At 38.3% G+C, this 20,713-nt stretch overlaps 1 non-coding gene across 1 annotated transcript; it reads left to right on the top strand.

Annotated features, from left to right (window-relative positions):
* Positions 1-12,718: 12,718 nt before the first annotated feature.
* On the top strand, positions 12,719-12,825 carry LOC127746050 (small nucleolar RNA R71). Its single transcript, XR_008007671.1, has one exon. It is a non-coding gene; the product is annotated as a small nucleolar RNA R71 (small nucleolar RNA).
* The last annotated feature ends 7,888 nt before the right edge of the window (positions 12,826-20,713 follow it).

Below are 20,713 nucleotides of genomic sequence, written 5' to 3' on the forward strand. Positions count from 1 at the left end.
ACTGGGTGAACCTTTTCAGATTGTGACTTAGCTTTGCTAACGTCCCCAGTTAGAGGTGTCCAGAGCTCTTAAACACACTCTTTTTGCTTTGGATCACGACTTTAACGACTCAGTCTCAAGCTTTTCACTTGGACCTGCATGCCACAAGCACATGGTTAGGGACAGCTTGATTTAGCCGCTTATGCCTGGATTTTATTTCGTTGGGCCCTCCTATTCATTGATGCTCAAAGCCTTGGATCCTTTTTACCCTTGCCTTTTGGTTTTAAGGGCTATTGGCTTTTTCTGCTTGCTTTTTCTTTTTCTTTCTAAAATTTTTTTTCGCAAACTTTTGCTATTCACTGCTTTTTCTTGCTTCAAGAATCAATTTTCATGATTTTTCAGATTGTCAATAACATTCTCTTTGTTCATCATTCTTTCAAGAGCCAACAATTTTGACATTCATAAACAACTAGATCAAAATTATGCACTGTTCAAGCATTTATTCAGAAAACAAAAAGTATTGTCACCACATCAATATAATTAAACTAAATTCAAGGATAATTTCAAAATTCATGTACTTCTTGTTCTTTTGAATTAAAAACATTTTTCATTTAAGAGAGGTGAAGGATTCATGGAATTATTCATAGCTTTAAGACATAGTTACTACATACTAATAATCATGAAGTAGAGACACAAAACATAGATAAACATGAAGCATAAAAATCGAAAAACATAGAAATAAGAACAAGGAATGAGTCCACCTTAGTGGCGTCTTCTTCTTGAAGGACCAATGATATCCTTGAGCTCTTCTATGTCTCTTCCTTGCCTTTGTTGCTCCTCCCTCATTGCTCTTTGATCTTCTCTAATTTCATGGAGAATGATGGAGTGCTCTTGATGTTCCACCCTTAATTGATCCACCTTGTAACTCAAATCTTCTAAGGAAGTGTTGAGTTATTCCCAATAGTTATTTGGAGGAAAATGCATCCCTTGAGGCATCTCAGGGATCTTTTAATTTGCAATCAAATGTTCTACCACTGAGCTATAGACCCTTTAAATGAATCTTTCCATCTCCTATGACTCGGAGGTAGAAACTTTTGTCTTCCCTTTTTTCTTTCTAGAGGTTTCTCTGGCCTTAGGTGCCATCAATGGTTATGGAAAAACAAAAAAGCTCTGCTTTTACCACACCAAACTTAGAATGTTGCTCGCCCTCGAGCAAAAGAAGAAATAATAGAAGAAGAAGAAGAAGATATGGAGGAGATGGAGGGATGTGTGTATTCGGCTATATGGGTGGGATTGAGTGGGAAAGAGATTTTGAATTTTGAAGGTAGGCAGGGTGTATGGGGAAGAGTGGATGGATGTGAGTGGTGAATGAAAAACAGAAGGGATGACCGTGAATGGAGAGAGAGAAGGTGAGGTAGGTGGGGATCCTGTGAGGTCCACAGATCCTGAGGTGTCAAGGATTTACATCCCTGCACCAATGAGGCGTGTAAAATGCCTTTGCATGCAATTATGGCATTTAAACACTAGATTGATGCTTGTTTTGGGCGTTCAATGCCAGCTTTATGCTTGTTCTGGGCGTTCAACGCCCATCTGCAGCATGTTTCTGGCGTTGAACGCCAGCTTTCCTCAGTGTGCAATCCTGGCGTTTAAACGCCAGATTGCTGCATGTTTCTGGCATTCAGCGCCAGATCCATGCTCTGTTCTAGTGTTGAACGCCAGCCAGATACTCCTTACTGGTGTTTGAATGCCAGTAAGTCCTTCCTCCAGGTGTGATTTTTCTTCTGCTGTTTCTGATTCTGTTTTTAATTTTAGTATTTTTTCGGTGACTCCACATAAGCATGGACCTAATAAAACATAAAAGAACAATAAAATAAAAAATAAAATTAGATAAATAAAAATTGGGTTGCCTCCCAATAAGTGCTTCTTTAATGTCAATAGCTTGACAGTGGGCTCTCATGGAGCCTCACGAGTGATCAGGTTAATGTTTGTATAGTCCCAACACCAAACTTAGAGTTTGGTTGTGGGGATTCAACACCAAACTTAGAGTTTGGTTGTGGCCTCCCAACACCAAACATAGAGTTTGACTGTGGGGGCTCTGTTTGACTCTGTACTGAGAGAAGCTTTTCATGCTTCCTCTCCATTGTTAAAGAAGAAGATCCTTGAGCCTTAAACACAAGGTAGTCCCCATTCAATTGAAGGACTAATTCTCCTCTGTTAACATCTATCACAGCTCCTGCTGTGGCTAAGAAAGGTCTTCCAAGGATGATGCATTCATCCTCCTCTTTCCTAGTGTCTAAGATTATGAAATCAGTAGGGATGTAAAGGCCTTTAACCTTTACTAACACGTCCTCTAATAATCTATAAGCTTGTCTTACTGACTTGTCTGCCAATTGTAATGAGAATAAGGCAGGCTGTACCTCAATGATCCCCAGTTTCTCCATTACAGAGAGTGGCATAAGATTTATGCCTGACCCTAGGTCACACAGAGCTTTCTCAAAGGTCATGGTGCCTATGGTATAGGGTATTAAGAATTTCTTAGGATCTTGTTTCTTTTGAGGTAAAGTTTGCTGAACCCATGTATCAAGTTCACTAATGAGCAAGAAAGGTTCACCTTCCCAAGTCTCATTACCAAATAACTTGGCATTCAGCTTCATGATGGCTCCTAAATATTGAGCAACTTGCTCTCCAGTTACATCTTTATCCTTTTTAGAGGAAGAATAATCTTCATAGCTCATGAATGGCAGAACGAGATTTAATGGAATCTCTATGGTCTCTATATGAGACTCAGATTCCTTTGGATCCTCAATAGGGAACTCCTTCCTGCTTGAGAGACATCCCATGAGATCTTCCTCATTGGGATTCGCGTCCTCTCCCTCCTTCTTGCATTCGGCCATGTTGAGTATATCAATGGCCTTGCACTCTCTCTTTGGATTTTCTTCAGTATTGCTTAGGAGAGTACTAGGAGGGGTTTCAGTGATTTTCTTACTTAGCTGGCCCACTTGTGCCTCTAGATTTCTGATGGAGGACTTTGTTTCACTCATGAAACTTAAAGTGGCCTTAGACAGATCAGAAACTAAATTTGCTAAGTTAGAGGTACTCTGTTCATAATTCTCTGTCTGTTGCTGAGAAGATGATCGATAAGGCTTGATATTGCTGAGCCTATTTCTTCCACCATTATTAATGCCTTGTTGAGGCTTTTGTTGATCCTTCCATGAGAAATTTGGATGATTTCTCCATGATGAATTATAGGTGTTTCCATAAGTTTCACCCATATAATTTACCTCTGCCATTGCAGGGTTTTCAGGATCATAAGATTCTTCTTCAGAAGATGCCTCTTTAGTGCTGTTGGATATATTTTGCCATCCATTCAGACTTTGAGAAATCATGTTGACTTGATGAGTCAACATTTTGTTCTGAGCCAATATGGCATTCAGAGCATCAATTTTAAGAACTCCCTTCCTTTGAGGCGTACCATTATTCACGGAATTCCTCTCAAAAGTGTACATGAACTGGTTATTTGCAACCATGTCAATAAGTTCTTGAGCTTTTGCAGGCGTTTTCTTTAGGTGAATGGATCCACCTGTAAAATGGTCCAATGACATCTTAGAGAACTCAGATAGACCATAATAGAATATATCTATCATGGTCCATTCTGAAAACATGTCAGAAGGACATCTTTTGGTCATCTGCTTGTATCTTTCCCAAGCTTCATCCACTCTAAGCTTGTTCAGCTTTTGAGGAGGAAAGAACTTAGCCAAGAAGGCCGTGACCAGCTTATCCCAGGAGTCCAGGCTATCTTTAGGTTGAGAGTCCAACCATGCTCTAGCTTTGTCTCTTACAGCAAAAGGGAAAAGCATGAGCCTGTAGACTTCAGGATCTACTCTATTAGTCTTAACAGTCTCACAGATCTGCAAGAACTCAGTTAAGAACTGGTACGGATCTTCTGATGGAAGTCCATGAAACTTGCAGTTCTGTTGCATTAGAGCAACTAATTGAGGTTTCAGCTTAAAATTGTTGGCTCCAATGGCAGGAATTGAGATGCTTCTTCCATCAAACTTGGAAGTAGGTGTAGTGTAATCACCAAGAATCTTCCTTGCATTATTGTTGTTGGGTTCGGCTGCCATCTCCTTTTCTTGTTCGAAAATTTCAGCAAGGTTGTCTCTGGATTGTTGTAATTTAGCTTCTCTTAGTTTCCTCTTTAGAGTCCTTTCAGGTTCTGGATCAGCTTCAACAAGAATGCCTTTTTCCTTGTTCCTGTTCATATGAAAGAGAAAAGAACAGAAAAAGAAGAGGAATCCTCTATGTCACAGTAAAGAGGTTCCTTATTATTAGTAGAAGAAGAAGGGAATAAAGAAAGGAGAATCCAAACACAAGGGTAAGGATAGGGGCAGTGATTTGAGATGAAGAGAGGTGAAGAGAGGTGTTAGTAAATGAATAAATAAATAGGAAAAGATGAGAGAGGGAGAAATTTTCGAAATTAAATTTTGAAAAGGAGTTAGATGATTTTCGAAAATAAAGATAAGAAATGAAATTAAAATTAAAATTTAAAACAATTAATTAATTAAAAAATGAATTTTTTTTTGAAAAAGAGGGAAGTATTTTCGAAAATTAAAGAGAGAAAAGTTGTTAGGTGGTTTTGAAAAAGATAAGAAACAACCAAAACGTCAAATAGTTAGTTGAAAAAGATTTGAAAATCAAATTTTGAAAAGATAAGAAGTTAGAAAAGATATTTTAAAATCAAATTTTTGAAAAAAGATAAAATTTTGAAAAAGATATGATATAAAAGATAAGATAAAATAGATTTAATTTTTAAAATTAAAATTAATTACTTAACTAACAAGAAACTAAAAGATAAGATTATAGAATTTAAAGATTGAACCTTTCTTAACAAGAAAGTAACAAACTTCAAATTTTTGAACCAATCACATTAATTGTTAGCATAATTTTCAAAAATAAAGATAAAATTAAGAAAAAGATTTTTGAAAAATATTTTTAAATTTTCGAAAATCATAAGATAAAAATGAAAAAGATTTGATTTTTGAAAAAGTTTTGAAAATATAGGATTTTTAAAATTGAAAAATTGACTTGACTTATAAGAAATAGCTAAGTTTTAAAATCTTTTTGACTAAGTCAACTCAAATTTTTGAACATTAGGAGTAAAATAAGGAAAAGATATTTTTTTATTTTTAAATTTTTAATGAAGAGAGAGAAAAACACAAATATGACTCACAACATAAAAATTATGAATCAAAACACATGATGCATGTAAGAACACTATGAATGTCAAGATGAACACCAAGAATACTTTGAAGATCATGATGAATGATAAACCCATATTTTATGATATATTTTGTGCCTAATTTGAATGATTTATTCAATCCCTCACTCACTTATTCATGTTAATTACATGGTTTTACTTCCCCTTCCTTATTATGTGATGTATGTGAAAAACATGTTTCCTAGCCTTTAAAAATATTAACTTTAATTACCTTTTATTGCCATTCGATGACCGTGACTTGTGTGTTAAGTATTTTCAGATCTTCTAAGGCAGGAATGATTTGAAGAATGGAAAGGAGACATACAAAAATAGAAGGAAAGTGCAAAATGGAGTTTTTGAAGAAACTTGCAGCAACGCGATCACATGGATAACGCGGCCGCGTGCCAGCGCGAAATGGTAGTGACGCGACCGCGTGATTGACGCAAGCGCGCGCCATAAGCAAAACGCATATGATGCGGATGCATGACTGAAGCGACCGCGTGACAAGGAAAACTCCAGATGACGCGGCCGCATGACCTACGCGGACGCGCGATAGAGGCCACGCACCAGAAATTACAGAAAATACTCCCAGCGATTTATGAAGCCCTTTTTGGCCCAAATCCAAGTCCAGAAAGCACAGACTAGAAGTTATAAAGTGGGGGAATGCATCCATTCAGAGGGGGCTTGCCAATTAGTTACTTTTCATGATTTAGATGTAGTTTTTAGTGAGAGAGGCTCTCTCCTCTCTCTTAGGATTAGGATTAGGATTAGAAATTATTTTAGGATTAGGATTTCTTTTCACTTCAGGATTATTTCATCTTCATATCAGGTTCAATGTTCCTTTTATTTATTTTCTCAATTTAATTTATAGATTTCTATGTTTAACTCAACTTCTTTATTTGGCTACAACTGCCCATGTTACTTTTGATATTTTTATTAATTCAATTTGAGGCATTTCAAATCTAAGATTCTTATTTAGCTTTTTATATTATTGGCTTTAATTGATTAACTGGAAGCTCTTGAGTTACCAACTATTCATGATTGATTGTTATGTCGGCTAATTAACTGGAATTCCACTAACTCTAGTCTTTCCTTAGGATTTGGCTAGAACTTGGAAAATCCAACCAATTAGTTCACTTGACTTTCCCTTGCTTACGCAAAGGTTAACTAAGTGGGATTAATTTCCATTCTTATAGGAGTAACTAGGATAAGACTTCCGAATTTTCATATCTTGCCAAGAGTTTATTTTATAGTTAATCATTTATTTTATTTGTCCTTCAATTTACTTGTTCCCCACTTTCAAAACCCCAATTTACAAAACCCGTAACCAATAATAAGAACATACCTCCTGCAATTCCTTGAGAAGACGACCCGAGGTTTGAATACTCGGTTATCAATTTTAAAAAGGGTTTGTTACTTGTGACAACCAAAACGTTTGTAAGAAAGGTTGATTGCCTGGTTTAGTAACTATACTTACAACGAGAGTTTACTATAACTTCTGAACCATCAATCTTCAGTTCTTCAATGAACATCAAGAACATATTTTTTGAAAAATTTTTGATGCAAAGAAAACATGGAAGACACCAAACTTAGAAATCTTTAATGCTTAGACAATATGAATGCAAAGATGCACATGAAAAACAATAAAAGATACAAAACAAGAAAACATCAAGATCAAACAAGAAGACTTACCAAGGACAACTTGAAGATCATGAAGAACACTATGAATGCATGAATTTTCGAAAAATGCAAAGACAAGATAAATATGCAATTGACACCAAACTTAAAACATGACACAAAAATCAAACAAGAACACAAAATATTTTTTGTTTTTATGATTTTATGATTTTTTTGTATTTTCTTTTATTTTTTTCGGAAAAAAAACATATAGGAAAAGAAATTAAAAGATTCAAAATTTTTAATAAGAATTCCAGGAATCTTTCAATGTTAATCTAAAGCTCCAATCCAAGGGTTGGCCATGGCATAATAGCCAGCCAAGCTTTAGCATACATAGTTCAAGCATGTGAAGAGGAAGCCTCCGTTCAAAAGAAATTGGATATGGCTTTACAGCCAGCTTGGATTCAACATGCTTCATGAAACTCTGGAATCCATCCTTAAAAGTTTTGAAGCCATAAAATAATTTATTTTTAATTAAAATTTTTTCGAAAATAGGGATAAATTTTTTTTGAAAAATTTTTTAAAATAAAAAAAAGAAAATTACCTAATCTGAGCAACAAGATGAACCGTCAGTTGTCCATACTCGAACAATCCCCGGCAACGCCGCCAAAAACTTGGTGCACAAAATTGTGATCATCAACAATGGTGCCAATAAACTTGGTAGCGCTCTCAAACGTGAATCATACTTCGTCACAACTCCGCACAACTAACCAGCAAGTGCACTGGATCGTCCAAGTAATACCTTACGTGAGTAAGGGTCGATCCCACGGAGATTGTTGATATGAAGCAAGCTATGGTCAACTTGTAAATCTCAGTCAGGCGGATAATAATCAATTATTAGGTTTTCGACTAATAATAAATAATAAACAGAAAATAAAGATAGAGTTACTCATGTAATTCAATGGTGGGAATTTCAGATAAGTGCATGGAGGTGATGTGTTCCTTCTGAATCTCTGCTTTCCTACTGCTTTCATCCAATCCTTCTTACTCCTTTCCATGGCAAGCTGTATGTAGGGCATCACTGTTGTCAATGGCTACATCCCATCCTCTCAGTGAAAATGGTCCAAATGCTCTGTCACAGAACGGCTAATCATCTGTCGGTTCTCGATCATGTTGGAATAGAATCCCTTGATTCTTTTGCGTTTGTCATCACGCCCAACAATCGCGAGTTTGAAGCTCGTCACAGTCATTCAATCCCGGAATCCTACTCGGAATACCACAGACAAGGTTAGACTTTCCGGATTCCCATGAATGCCGCCATCAATTCTAGCTTATACCACGAAGATTCTGATTAAGGAATCCAAGAGATATCCGCCCGGTCTAAGGTAGAACGGAAGTAGTTGTCAGTCACGCGTTCATAGGTGAGAATGATGATGAGTGTCACGGATCATCACATTCATCATGTTGAAGTGCAACAAATATCTTAGAATAAGAACAAGCGGAATTGAATAGAAATGAGTAGTAATTGCATTGAAACTTGAGGTACAGTAGAGCTCCACACCCTTAATCTATGGTGTGTAGAAACTCCACCGTTGAAAATACATAAGTGATGAAGGTTCAGGCATGACCGAATGGCCAGCCCCCAAATGTGATCAGAAGACCGAATAATACAATCCAAGATAAGACATCTAATACACTGGTAAAAAGTTCTATTTATACTAAACTAGCTACTAGGGTTTACAGAAGTAAGTAATTGATGCATAAATCCACTTCCAGGGCCCACTTGGTGTGTGCTTGGGCTGAGCTTAATCTTTACACGAGCTGAGACTTATCTTGGAGTTGAACGCTAAGTTGTAACGTGTTTTTGGCGTTCAACTCTAGTTCGTGACGTATTTCTAGTGTTTGACTCCAGAATGCAGCATGGAACTGTCATTGAGCGCCAGTTTACGTCATCTAATCACGAATAAAGTATGAAATATTATATATTGCTGGAAAGCTCTGGATGTCTACTTTCCAACGCCGTTGAGAATGCGCCATTTGGAGTTCTGTAGCTCAAGAAAATCCATTTCGAGTGCAAGGAGGTTAGAATCCAACAGCATCAGCAGTCTTTTGTTAGCCTTCTTATCAGAGTTTTGCTCAGGTCCCTCAATTTCAGCCAGAAAATACCTGAAATCACAGAAAAATACACAAACTCATAGTAAAGTCCAGAAATGTGAATTTAGCATAAAAACTAGTGAAAACATCCCTAAAAGTAGCTAGATCATACTAAAAACAACCTAATGCCAAAAAACGTATAAATTATCCGCTCATCAAAGAACCCACATTGCAGTACCTTTGCGGAAGTTCTTTCTCCTCCAAAATGACCTCCATAGCTAGCACTATGACAACTCCATAGGACCTCTCGTCCTTCTTCTTCTGAGATGCACCTAATAAGGATTCCATCTGAGCATTTCTTGAAGAGATAGGGTTCATCCCAAATGAAATACTTAGCATCATTGATGAGTTTTCTTCTTTGATATTTGTTGATTCCAGGGGGTAAGTCACCGGCTGCCTTAAAATTTGCAATATGTACAAACCAGGGTGCTTTGTGAACCATCATTAACTGTTCATCCGGGAAAGACTCATTTACACTTGTATCATGGGTATCATCCTTCTCACAAGGGATTCTGGATAGATGATCTGCTACCTTGTTCTCCACACCTTTTTGTCTCTAATCTCGATGTTGAATTCCTGCAATAATAAGATCCATCTAATTAGTCTTGGTTTTGATTCCTGTTTGGCAAATAGATATTTGAATGCTGTGTGATCAGTGAAAACAATAACTTTAGAGCCAATAAGGTATGATCTAAATTTGTCAAATACAAAAACTATTGCCAGCAACTCCTTTTCAGTTGTGGTATAATTCCGTTGAGCATCATTGAGGACCTTGCTGGCATGGTATATGATATGCACCAAATTCTCTTTTCTCTGTCCCAACACTGCCCCAACTGCGAAATCAGATGCATCACACATCAATCCGAATGGTAGATTCCAATCAGGTGGGGTGATGATAGGGGCAGAGGATAGCCTCTTTTTCAAGTTTTCAAATGCTAGCATGCATTTCTCATCAAAGATAAATGGTGTATCAGACATTAGGAGATTGCTTAAGGGTTTGGCTATCTTTGAAAAATCTTTAATAAACCTTCTATAAAAACCAGCATGTCCCAAAAAGCTCCTAATTGCCTTGACATCACTTGGTGAAGGTAATTTTTCAATTAGCTCTACCATAGCTCTGTCTACCTCAATGCCTTGGTTAGAGACTTTATGGCCAAAGATTATTCCATCTGTCACCATGAAGTGACACTTTTCCCAATTCAAGACTAAGTTGGTCTCTTGACATCTTTTTAATACCAAGGCAAGATGGTTTAGGCAATTAGGAAAGGAATCTCTGAATACTGATAAGTCATCCATGAAAACTTCAATGAACTTCTCTATCATATCTGAGAAGATGGAAAGCATGCAGCGTTGAAAAGTTGCAGGTATAACCATCTAAAAAACAATAGTATGCATGTCCTGCAAGTCTTTCCAGCATCTGATCCATGAAGGGGAGTGGGAAATGATCTTTTCTTGTGGCTTCATTGAGCTTTCTATAGTTAATACACATCCTTCATCCTGTGACGGTTCTTGTAGGGATTAGCTCATTTCTTTCGTTAGGCACCACAGTGATTCCTCTTTTCTTGGGAACCACTTGAACTGGGTTGACCCATGGGCTATCTAATATTGGATAGATTACTCCTCCCTGCCACAACTTCATGACTTCTTTCTGCACTACTTCCTTCATAGCTGGATTTAACCTTCTTTGGGGCTGAATGGAAGGTTTGGCATCCTCCTCCAAAAGTATCTTATGCATGCATATGGCTGAGCTGATTCCCTTCAAGTCAGCAAGTGTCCATCCAATGGCATCCCTATGTTTTTGTAAAACTTGAAGCAACCTTTCCTCTTGTTCTTGGCTGAGGGCTGAGTTTATGATCACTGGATAACTTCTATTTTCTCCCAAGTATGCGTACTTGAGAGTGGGTGGCAGTGTCTTCAGCTCAAGTTTGGGTACTTCTTTTCTTTCATCCTTTTCTTCTAGTGTGCCTTGAACATACATTTCAGCGGCTGCATCCTCTTCGCTTGATGTTAATTCTTCTTCTGTTACTGCTTCAAGTTTTTCTTCAAGAGTTTCTTACACCAAAGCCTCCACCGAATCTAACCTTATACATTCTCCCAATGAGTTGTGTGGGTAACTTATGGCCTTAAACACATTGAATGTCATTTTCTCCTCATGTAATCTAAGGACCAGTTCACCCTTTTGGACATTAATAATGGCTCCAGCAGTGGCCGAGAATGGCCTTTCCAGGATGATGGAAGTCTTAGCTCCTTCCTCCATGTCTAATACTACGAAATCTGCTGGAAAGATGAAGTCTTCCACCTTCACCAACAAGTCTTCTACTATTTCATGGGGAAACTTGAATGATCTGTCTGCTAGTTGCAGGGCCATTCTTGTTGGTTTGGCTTCCTCTATCTTCATTTTTTTCATCATTGCCAAGGACATTAGATTTAAACTGGCTCCTAGATCACACAGAGCCTTTTCCACTGTGATTTTCCCTATGATACAAGGGATTTGGAAGCTCCCAAGGTCCTTCAATTTCTGGAGTAATTTGTGTTGGATGATGGCATTGCATTCTTCGGTGAGTACCACAGTTTCATTGTTCTTCCAGCTTCTCTTCTTGGTCATCAATTCCTTCAAGAACTTGGCGTAGAGTGGCATTTGCTCTATTTCTTCAGCAAAGGGTATGTTTATTTGTAGTTTCTTGAAGATTTCCAAGAATCTTGAGAATTGGTTATCCTCTCCCCTCTTTTTTAATTGCAACTGCTGGGGGTATGGAGCTTTTGAAAGGCATGGTTTGAGCGCTTCTCCTTCTTGGTGTGACATAGGGATGGAGATTCGAGCTCCCTCTTGTCCCTTGTCTTCTTCATCCATTTTCTTCTCTGGTGGTTTCTTGTGGATCTCCTTCAATTCCTTCCCATTTCTGAGGGTGATGGCTTGACATTCCTCCCTTGGTGCTGAGTTAATGTTGCTGTAATTATTGTGTCCAGGGGTTTGCTTGAATAAGAACTCAATCTGTGTTTCAAGTTTCTTGATGGCAGCATCTTGATTCTGCATGTTGGATTGCACTTCTTCCCGGAAAGCTTTACTATCTTGAATTTCTCTACATAGATTTTCAAGTAGAGTCTCAATCTTTGAAAGTCTATCCTTTGTTAGTGATGGTGGGTTGAGATTAGGTGGTTGAGAAAGGTGGTTAGGTGTGTGTTGATGGGATCTTTGTGAGGTATGTTGGTGAGTTACATTGTTGTTGGAGTTGAGGTTATGGCATCTCTGGTCTTGACCTTGGTCTTGTTGATTTCCCCAACCCAAATTGGGGTGATTTCTCCATCCAGAGTTGTAGGTTTTGGAGTATGGGTCATGGATTTGTCTAGGTAAGTTTCCAACATAGTTGGCTTGTTCCCAATCCTATATTCACTCCTTCTTGAGTTGGTGATGAAGTGATGACTGCTGCAACTTGGTTTTCCTCCACCTTCTTGGTGAGATCTGCTAGTTTCTTGGTGATCATCTTATTTTTAGCTAGCAATGCATCCACGTGGTTCAGCTCCATTACTCCTCGAGTGTTACTTCTTTCAGAGGCATAGAAGTAGTCATTCTCAGCTACTGTTTCAATGACATCTATGGCTTCTTCAATGGTTTTCTTCTTTTTTAGAGAGCCCCCTAATGAATGATCTACAGCCTTCTTTGACTCATAGGAAAGACCTTTATAGAAAATGTGAAGTTGCACCCATTCATTGAACATATCTGGTGGGCATCTTCTTGTTAAGTCCTTGAACCTCTCCCATGCCTCATAGAGATTCTCACCATCTTATTGCCTAAAAGTCTGCACCTCAGCTCTCAGCCTGTTAATTCTTTGAGGAGGGTAGAATCTTGCCAAAAAATTTTTCACCACATCTTCCCAATTTGTCAAACTCTCCTTTGGAAAGGATTCGAGCCACTTGGATACCTTGTCCATGAGTGAAAAAGGGAACAACAGCAGCCTATAGATATCCGAGTGGACTCCATTAGACTTCACAGTGTCACAAATTCTCAAGAAGGTGGTTAGATGTTGATTGGGGTCTTCTTGAGCACTTCCTCCAAATGAGCAGTTGTTCTGAACAAGGGTGATGAGCTGGGGTTTTAGTTCAAAGTTGTTGGTATGTATGGTGGGCTTCTGGATACTACTTTCACAGTTTCATGGATTTGGATTGATGTAGGAGCCTAGAAGTCTCCTTTCTTGCCCAGCATAATTTGCAGGGCCTTCTCTAGCATGGTTGTGAGCTTCTTCTTCATGATTATTTTCCAAGTTCTCTTCCATGTTGGGTTCAAAGTACTCTTCCTCTTCCTCAGTACCAACAACTCCTTTCCCTCTTGCTTCCCTCCTTAATCTCCAGAGGGTTCTCTCAGGTTCTGAATTGAAGGAAGTTGAGGTTCCCCCTCTTCTCCCTGTCATACAACTAACACAACACGCAGCAAGAGATAAAATGAAGAGGTTATTCTTGTTAGAGTGATTGTTAGTGTGAGTGATGTAAATTATCAAATAGTTAGTGGGTTAGTGAGCAGAATTGTAGATACTAACAAAGAAAGAAAGAAAAATAGAGAGGGTATAGAGGATGAGGAAGAAGTTAAACAAAGTGAAAATAAATGACTGAATAAAGTAAAAAAACAAAGGAAAAATGCTCAATCTAGTGAGCTTCCAACTTAACCATTGTTGATACAAAATCAATCCCCGGCAACGGCGCCATAAACTTGATGCACGAAAACTTGTCTCTCAATAAATTTCCATTCGGCAAGTATACCGAATTTGTCGTCAAGTAAAAACTCACAATAGAGTGAGGTCGAATCCCACAGGGATTGATTGGTCAAGCAACTTTAGTTGGAAGAGTATGCTAGTTGAGCTAAACAGAGTGTAGTTTGAGAATTGCAGAAAATTAAATGATGGAAAAGTAAATAGCAGAAATTAAAGTGCAGAATCTTAAATTGGAATTTGGGGTAATGAGCATGAAAATAAATGACAGAAAATAAAGAGAATGGGTAAGATCAGAAATGGGAAATTCATTGGGCTCAAGAGATGTTGTATTCTCCGGATCAAGTTCATTTTCATCTCTTCCTCAATCAATGCATCTATTGATCTCCTTGGCAATCTTAGGTGATTAGATTCCAATTCCTTGGTAATCCAATCTCTCTAAGCTTGAACAATTGCCCAATTCCTTGATTTAATTGCTCATGGGAAGAGATGAAGTATAGTCACTGATTATACCACATGTATTTCCAAATCAAAGTGTTAGGAGGATTACATGTCACTATATCCACCCAGACCCCAATTTGGTCCAACATGAGAAAGCATTTCTAGCACGATCTCCTCATCCCTTTTCTAAGGCTCAGAGGAGATCCAATTATGGAGAGTTTCTTTTCCAAGACAACTAACCAATTGAATTAAGATCGAAAGCTTTCTAGTAAATCAAAAGAGAAGAAAGAAGAAGAGAATGAAAACTATAATTGATCCATCAAATTACAACAGAGCTCCCTAACCCAATGAAAGGGATTTAGTTGTTCATAGCACTAGAAATGGAAAATGGCAGAAAATAATACATCCTAGCTAAAAGTGCAGAAAAGTAAATATACAAGGAGTAGTTCTCCAAAGTGCCAAGCTCCTCTATAGTTCAAAACTACTCCTATATATACTACTCCTCTTGATCTTCTAGTGATTTCTTCAAGTCTTGGATGTGGGCTTTGGATCTTGAGTTGAAGCAGTTCCAATCTTTAGTGGGCCCAGCTTGCAAAGAGTATGAATTAGGCAAGGGCGTTAGTGAAGTTAACGTTAAGTGACATTGTGGGTTCGAGAATGTTAGTGGCAATCACAATTTTCACTAACGTTCCAACCCCATATAGCCTACGTTAACTCCAATGTTAGTGGCACTAACGTGACCACTAACGTTGCCTTGTAAATCTTTGCTAGCGTTATTGGGACTCACCTTTCCCAATAACGTTGGCTTATAACCCTTTGTCCTACGTTAGAGTTCACGTTAGTATAACTAACGTGGCTCTTAACATGGTTATGCCTCACCTTCGAGAGCGTTAGTAACACTTACCTTTGTCACTAACGCTCAAAGTGCCCCTACTCTCCACGTTAGAGCTCACGTTAACTAAGTTAACGTGGCCACTAATGTGGTAGTAATGCCATCTTCCAATATTAGTGACAAAGGTAAGTGTCACTAACGTTGGCTCATCAATCTCAGCTCTACGTTAACTTTTACGTTAGTGGTCTTAACGTGACCACTAACGTGGGCAATGCTAGTTGATCCAACGTTAGTGACAAAGGTGAGTGTCACTAACGTTGGGATTGTTCCTCTCTTCCACGTTAGAGTTCATGTTAACTAAGTTAACGTGACTCTTAACGTGGCTCATTGCCAATTCTTGGAACGTTAATGGTGTTCACGTTTACCACTAACGTTGGAGCTTTCTTTTGTCTCCACGTTAACTACCACGTTAACTTAGTTAACATGGCAATTAACGTGGGCTTATGATGGCTTCGCAGGCGTTATTGGTGATCACTTTTCTCCTTAACGTTGTAAGCTATTTACCATTCCACGTTAGTGGTCACGTTAATTAGATTGCAATGGCGCCGTTGCCGGGGAATTGTAATGGTGTTGTGTTATTGGTTATTGTATATATGTGAATATTGTGAATATGTTTGCTTTTTGCTTCTTTGTTAGTTTTTAGTTTGTTCTCTTTATTTGTTATTATTTTTTGTTTTTGCCCTCTCTTGCTAGCATGAATTCTCACTTTGGCTGCCTATGAGTATGATTACAATTATATTGTAGGTGATGAGAGCTATAATGATAATGTGTATCAAGGATGGGATAACCAAAGGTGGGAGGAGCCATATGCATATGATCAATCCTCATGGCAACAACCTCCACCAATGCACTATGAAAAAGAGCCATTCTTTAATGCATATCAACCCAATGGCTATGGTGAATCTCCTTGTGACTTTCAAGAACCACCACCATATGCCTATGATCCATATCCTCAACATAACTCTCAACCATACTCACAAGCCCCTTCTTACCAACCACCTTCATATGACCCTAATCCATATCCATCCTACCAACAACCATATGAGCAATATGAACCACACATAGAGCCACCACCACTCCAACATCAACATTTTCAAGAGCCACCTCCTCCATATTATTACCAAGATGAACCACCTCCAATAAATGAAAATTTTCAACCACAAGATGAATTCTACCTTCCACCACAACCTCCCATGGAAGAATATTCTTATCCATTGATCCAAGAGCCACATGATCCTAATCATATTATCCAAGAGGAACAAGAGTCAAGGGATCCTCTCAAATAAGCATTGGATCAATTTCAAGCAACCATGGAGTGTGTTGTGCAACAAGTGGAAAGAGTAGAAAACATTGAACCACCACAACTCCACCAAGAAGAACCATCTTCCTACTATGAACCCTTCCCCCAAAATGAGGAACCCTTCCACCCACCCCAACCTCTAATGGATGAAACCCTTGGTGTTCTTGTTCAAAGGCAAGAAGAGATGAAAAGGGATGTGCAAAATTTCATGGCCGCCTTGGATGCGGTAACAAATCAATTAGCCTCCCAATGCTTGAACACTTAAGGAACTCCCATGATTGAGTTCCCTTGGTGATAAAGATCAAGCATCAAGTCTTAGTGGTAAAGAATCCTTTGAGCATGAAGAACCTTCTCCGGTTGGATTTGAAAGCGTTGAGGAGGTAAATTTTTCTCACCCTCCCTATTATGATTTGAGTAAAGGAAAAGGTTTAGATAAAATTGTTGAACAAAGGATTGAGATCAAGGGATCTTGTGAAGAGGTGAAAGTCCCTAGAAATAGAATAACGAGGGTTGGTTATGCTTTGTCAAGAACTTTGGAAGCATCTTTGCCTAGGTTGCCATCTACATCTTCATTTAAGTGGGTGAAATTCATTTCTATTAGCTTCATTATCCCACTTGAATATGGTTTGCTTGAAACGGATGGCCAACTTAGGGAAGTTTGTGGGATGAAGCATAAGCGGAAAAGGTTTTGTGGTGGGCGTTGCAAATCAAGGCTTATTATGGTTGATGCATCAAACGTGAGATATAAAGGTTGGAGTAGTGCTCAAATAGATGGGTCTAGGAGGATTGTTGGCCACTGTATAGAGAATTCACCTTACTATTGTTGGACACTTCATAGAGGATTCTTCTTGTTTACCACCTGGATGGACTAATAATGATGATCAACTTCAAGACGGGTGTGAAAACAAAGTGTGGGATCCCGGATTACAAGAAGAGGATCAACTTTGGGAGCCCTAAGCTTGTGAAAAACTCCATCAAGACTTGGCTCAATCCATGAAGAATCTTGGGGCACAATGGAGAACCAAGCATTGGTTTGAATTCCAAGATGAGTACAAGCACAAGCCACCTTGATAAGGAGCTCCCCATAAGTCCAACTTAAGGACAATAAATAAAAGTGCTAGGTGGGAGACACCCCACCATGGTAAACTCTTTCCATACTCTTTTAGTTTTGTTAATAAGTGACTTAGAGTTGCCATTGTAGGTAGATTCTCATTTTCATTTTTATCTTTTGTAAATATTGGTAGAATTAGTTTAATTTCTTGTTTTTATTGTTTTATTGAGTTTAGTTAGTAGTATAGTATGTTGAATAAGGTTCTAGGGTGTTTTGGTAGCTATTTGGAGGATTGAAAGGCTTGGATTGGTGTAAGAACTTAGAAAAAAATTTTTGAAAAACAGAACACCATCCACGCATGCGCGCACATAATGCGTACGCGCACCTGAGCATTTTTCGACCATCCACGCGGACGCGCACTGTACGCGTACGCGTGGATGCAAAATTTCACCTCCAGCCAAAAAACCCGAGAGTTAGGCCTGCACTGTGCGAACATTGGGCCTAAGGCACAAGTCTATGCACGCGTGCGCGCACCTGGCGCGTACGCGCACATGATCTTAAATTTGCAATGCACGCGCACGCACACTGTGCGCGCACGCGTCGATTGCACGATCCACACTCCTGGTACTTTTACCCGAGAGTTGTGCCACTTTTGGGCCAACATTATGCCTCCGGCCTAACTCGACGCACACGTGCGCGCACCTGGCGTGTACGCGTCCTTCGACCAATATACCCATCGACGCGTAAACGTGCATGACGCGCACGCGTCGGTAAAAAAATAAAAAAAAAAAGAAAAGAGTTTTTTCTCCCCTTCCATTTTCTTTTGCTTATCACATTCGCATACTTCTACTCTTCCCATTTTCATTTAGTTTTTGTAGCATGTTTTCATTTTTTTTTTCTAAGTCATTTTAATAATGGTGTTGCATCTTCCTACTCAATTGTTGAGGATTCCTTGCATTATTTTGGTGCTTCTTGACTTGTTTGATATTGTTGGGTGATGAAACTTTTAAATCAATGCTTCATCTTGTATGACCCTTGTGTCCTTGTGCATTGATATGACCTCATATTGTCTTTCATGACCCACTTCTTTTTATTTGATCTTGATGCTCAATATACTCTTCATGCTTTAACTTTACTCTTGCATCAAGTATCAGTTGATATGCCTTTTTCTTATATTGATTTCTCACTCACATGTTGTAGCTACCATGTAGTAGAGAATCATACTCTTGTTTGGCATTAGCCTCCGCCTATGTTCTACTTACTTTGATATCTTTGTTGTAGGCTTAATTTTCTTTCCTTTTCTTTCCTTTTAGGTTGGCCACCATGGAGGGAGAAAGGAAAAGCTTTTACATGGGGCAACAAACAAGTCCTCCGTGCAACCTTCTGAAGGAGCTCATCAATTGTAGCAACCCGTCCACCTTGCTCTTCTTTGCATGCACCGAGGACGGTGCAATCTTCAAGTGCGGGGAGGTCGTCTAACCGATCTCCATGGGTAACAATTTTCTTTTTGAACACCAATGTTAGTTAGTTATTGCATTTGCATGATAGGTTGCATGTTAGTTAGAATTTGTACATATTTTACTACCCTCTTCTTATTAGGACTACTTGGTTAGGGTGATGATTTCTTTCCCAAGAAACCGTTTTAGGGCACCCTACCAATTTGAAAAAATACTTTGTGGAACTCGCTTGAAAGAATGTATTTTGGAACATGGTTTTTGAGCTAAGAACACAAGCAAGTGAGTTTTGAGCCTAATTGTGTGGTTACATCTTATAACCACTTATCTTTCCTTCTTGTGTGCATTATTCTCTTTCTATGAATGTAATCTTTGATTTGTTTGATTCTTTATGTCCATTATTTTGTGTATTCATGCATTTATATGATTGAGGCCATCATTTCATTAGCTCACTCACCCAAATAGCCTACCTTTTATCAACCATTGTTAGCCAATTTGAGCCTACGCTTAACCCACTTTGTTCTTAATTTAGCACATTACAAGCCTTAAAGCGAAAAAAATAAATGTCCTTTGTTTGGATCTTTGATTGGCTTAGGCTAGTGAGTGTGAGTGTCATTCAAGAGTGGGAAAATTTTGGGACATTGGTTGGGATAAAAGGGTATTTGTGTTTTGTATTTTTATATTGGGGAATTGGGTACATACTCATGTATTGATTAAATGTATAGACCTTATGCATTGATGTTCTTGTATATAGTTTGAAAGAAAAAAAGAAAAAAATGAAAAGAAAAAAAGAAATAAAAGGGAGAAAGAAAAAAAAGGAAAAGAAAAAAATGTATATAGAAAAAGAAAGAAAAAAAGAAAAGCAATAAATGGGACAAAATGCCCCAAAGTGAAGCTCAATAAGAATCAATGCATAAGTGTTGTGAAATGAAAAGAAAATGCATGAGTATGTGAAAAAGTGAGGAATGGGTAGTTAGATTAGTACGTAATTGTATAGGTCATTATATAGGTTAGGTGGGAAAGTTTAATTTAATCAAAGATTCAAATCCTAAGTCCACTAGCCATATATGATCCTACCTTGACCCTAGCCCCATTACAACCTAAAGAAAAAACCTCATGATACATGTATGCATGCATTGAATAATTGTTGATTGTTAGAAGATAAACAAATCTTGGAAAGCATTATTAGGGGAGAATTGAGAGAATCAACCCCAAACACCGAGCGACTAGAGTGCAAACACTTCTAGTGAGGGTTCGATGCTCAATTCCTTAATTCCCGGCTTTCACGAGCGTTCTTCTTGCAAGTCTATGTGAACTTCATGTTTATACTTCAATTGGTAGGACTCATGAATTGTTATATGATCTTGGCCCTACTTGTGCATATATGTCTTGGAGATTGATTTATTTTTAACCAAGTAGGTAGAATCATTTTTGCATTTAGTTGCATGCATATAGTTTCTTTGCTTTGAATAAGTGTCATATCCCTTATTTCATTCTTGGTTTAGCATGAGGACATGCTAAGGTTTAAGTGTGGGGAGGTTGACAAACCCCAATTTGACGGTTTATCTTGTATTGAATTTAGAGTATTTTGTAGACCTTTTCTCACATTTACCCAATGAATTAGCATGGTTTTGTATATTCTCCTTTAATTGTGCTTAAGAGTGAAAACATGCTTTTTAGGACTCAAAATAGATAAATTTAATTCACCTTGACTCTATTAGATGCCTTGATATGTTTGTTAAGTGATTTAAGGTTTAGGGGGCAAAGATTGGATCAAGGGAATGAAGAAAGAAAGCATGAAAAGTTGGAGAACTCATGAAGAAATAAAAAAACCGGAAAGCTGTCAAGCCGACCTCTTCGCACTTAAA

This window comes from Arachis duranensis, chromosome 3 (genome assembly GCF_000817695.3).
Source record: "Arachis duranensis cultivar V14167 chromosome 3, aradu.V14167.gnm2.J7QH, whole genome shotgun sequence".
NCBI lineage: Eukaryota > Viridiplantae > Streptophyta > Magnoliopsida > Fabales > Fabaceae > Arachis > Arachis duranensis.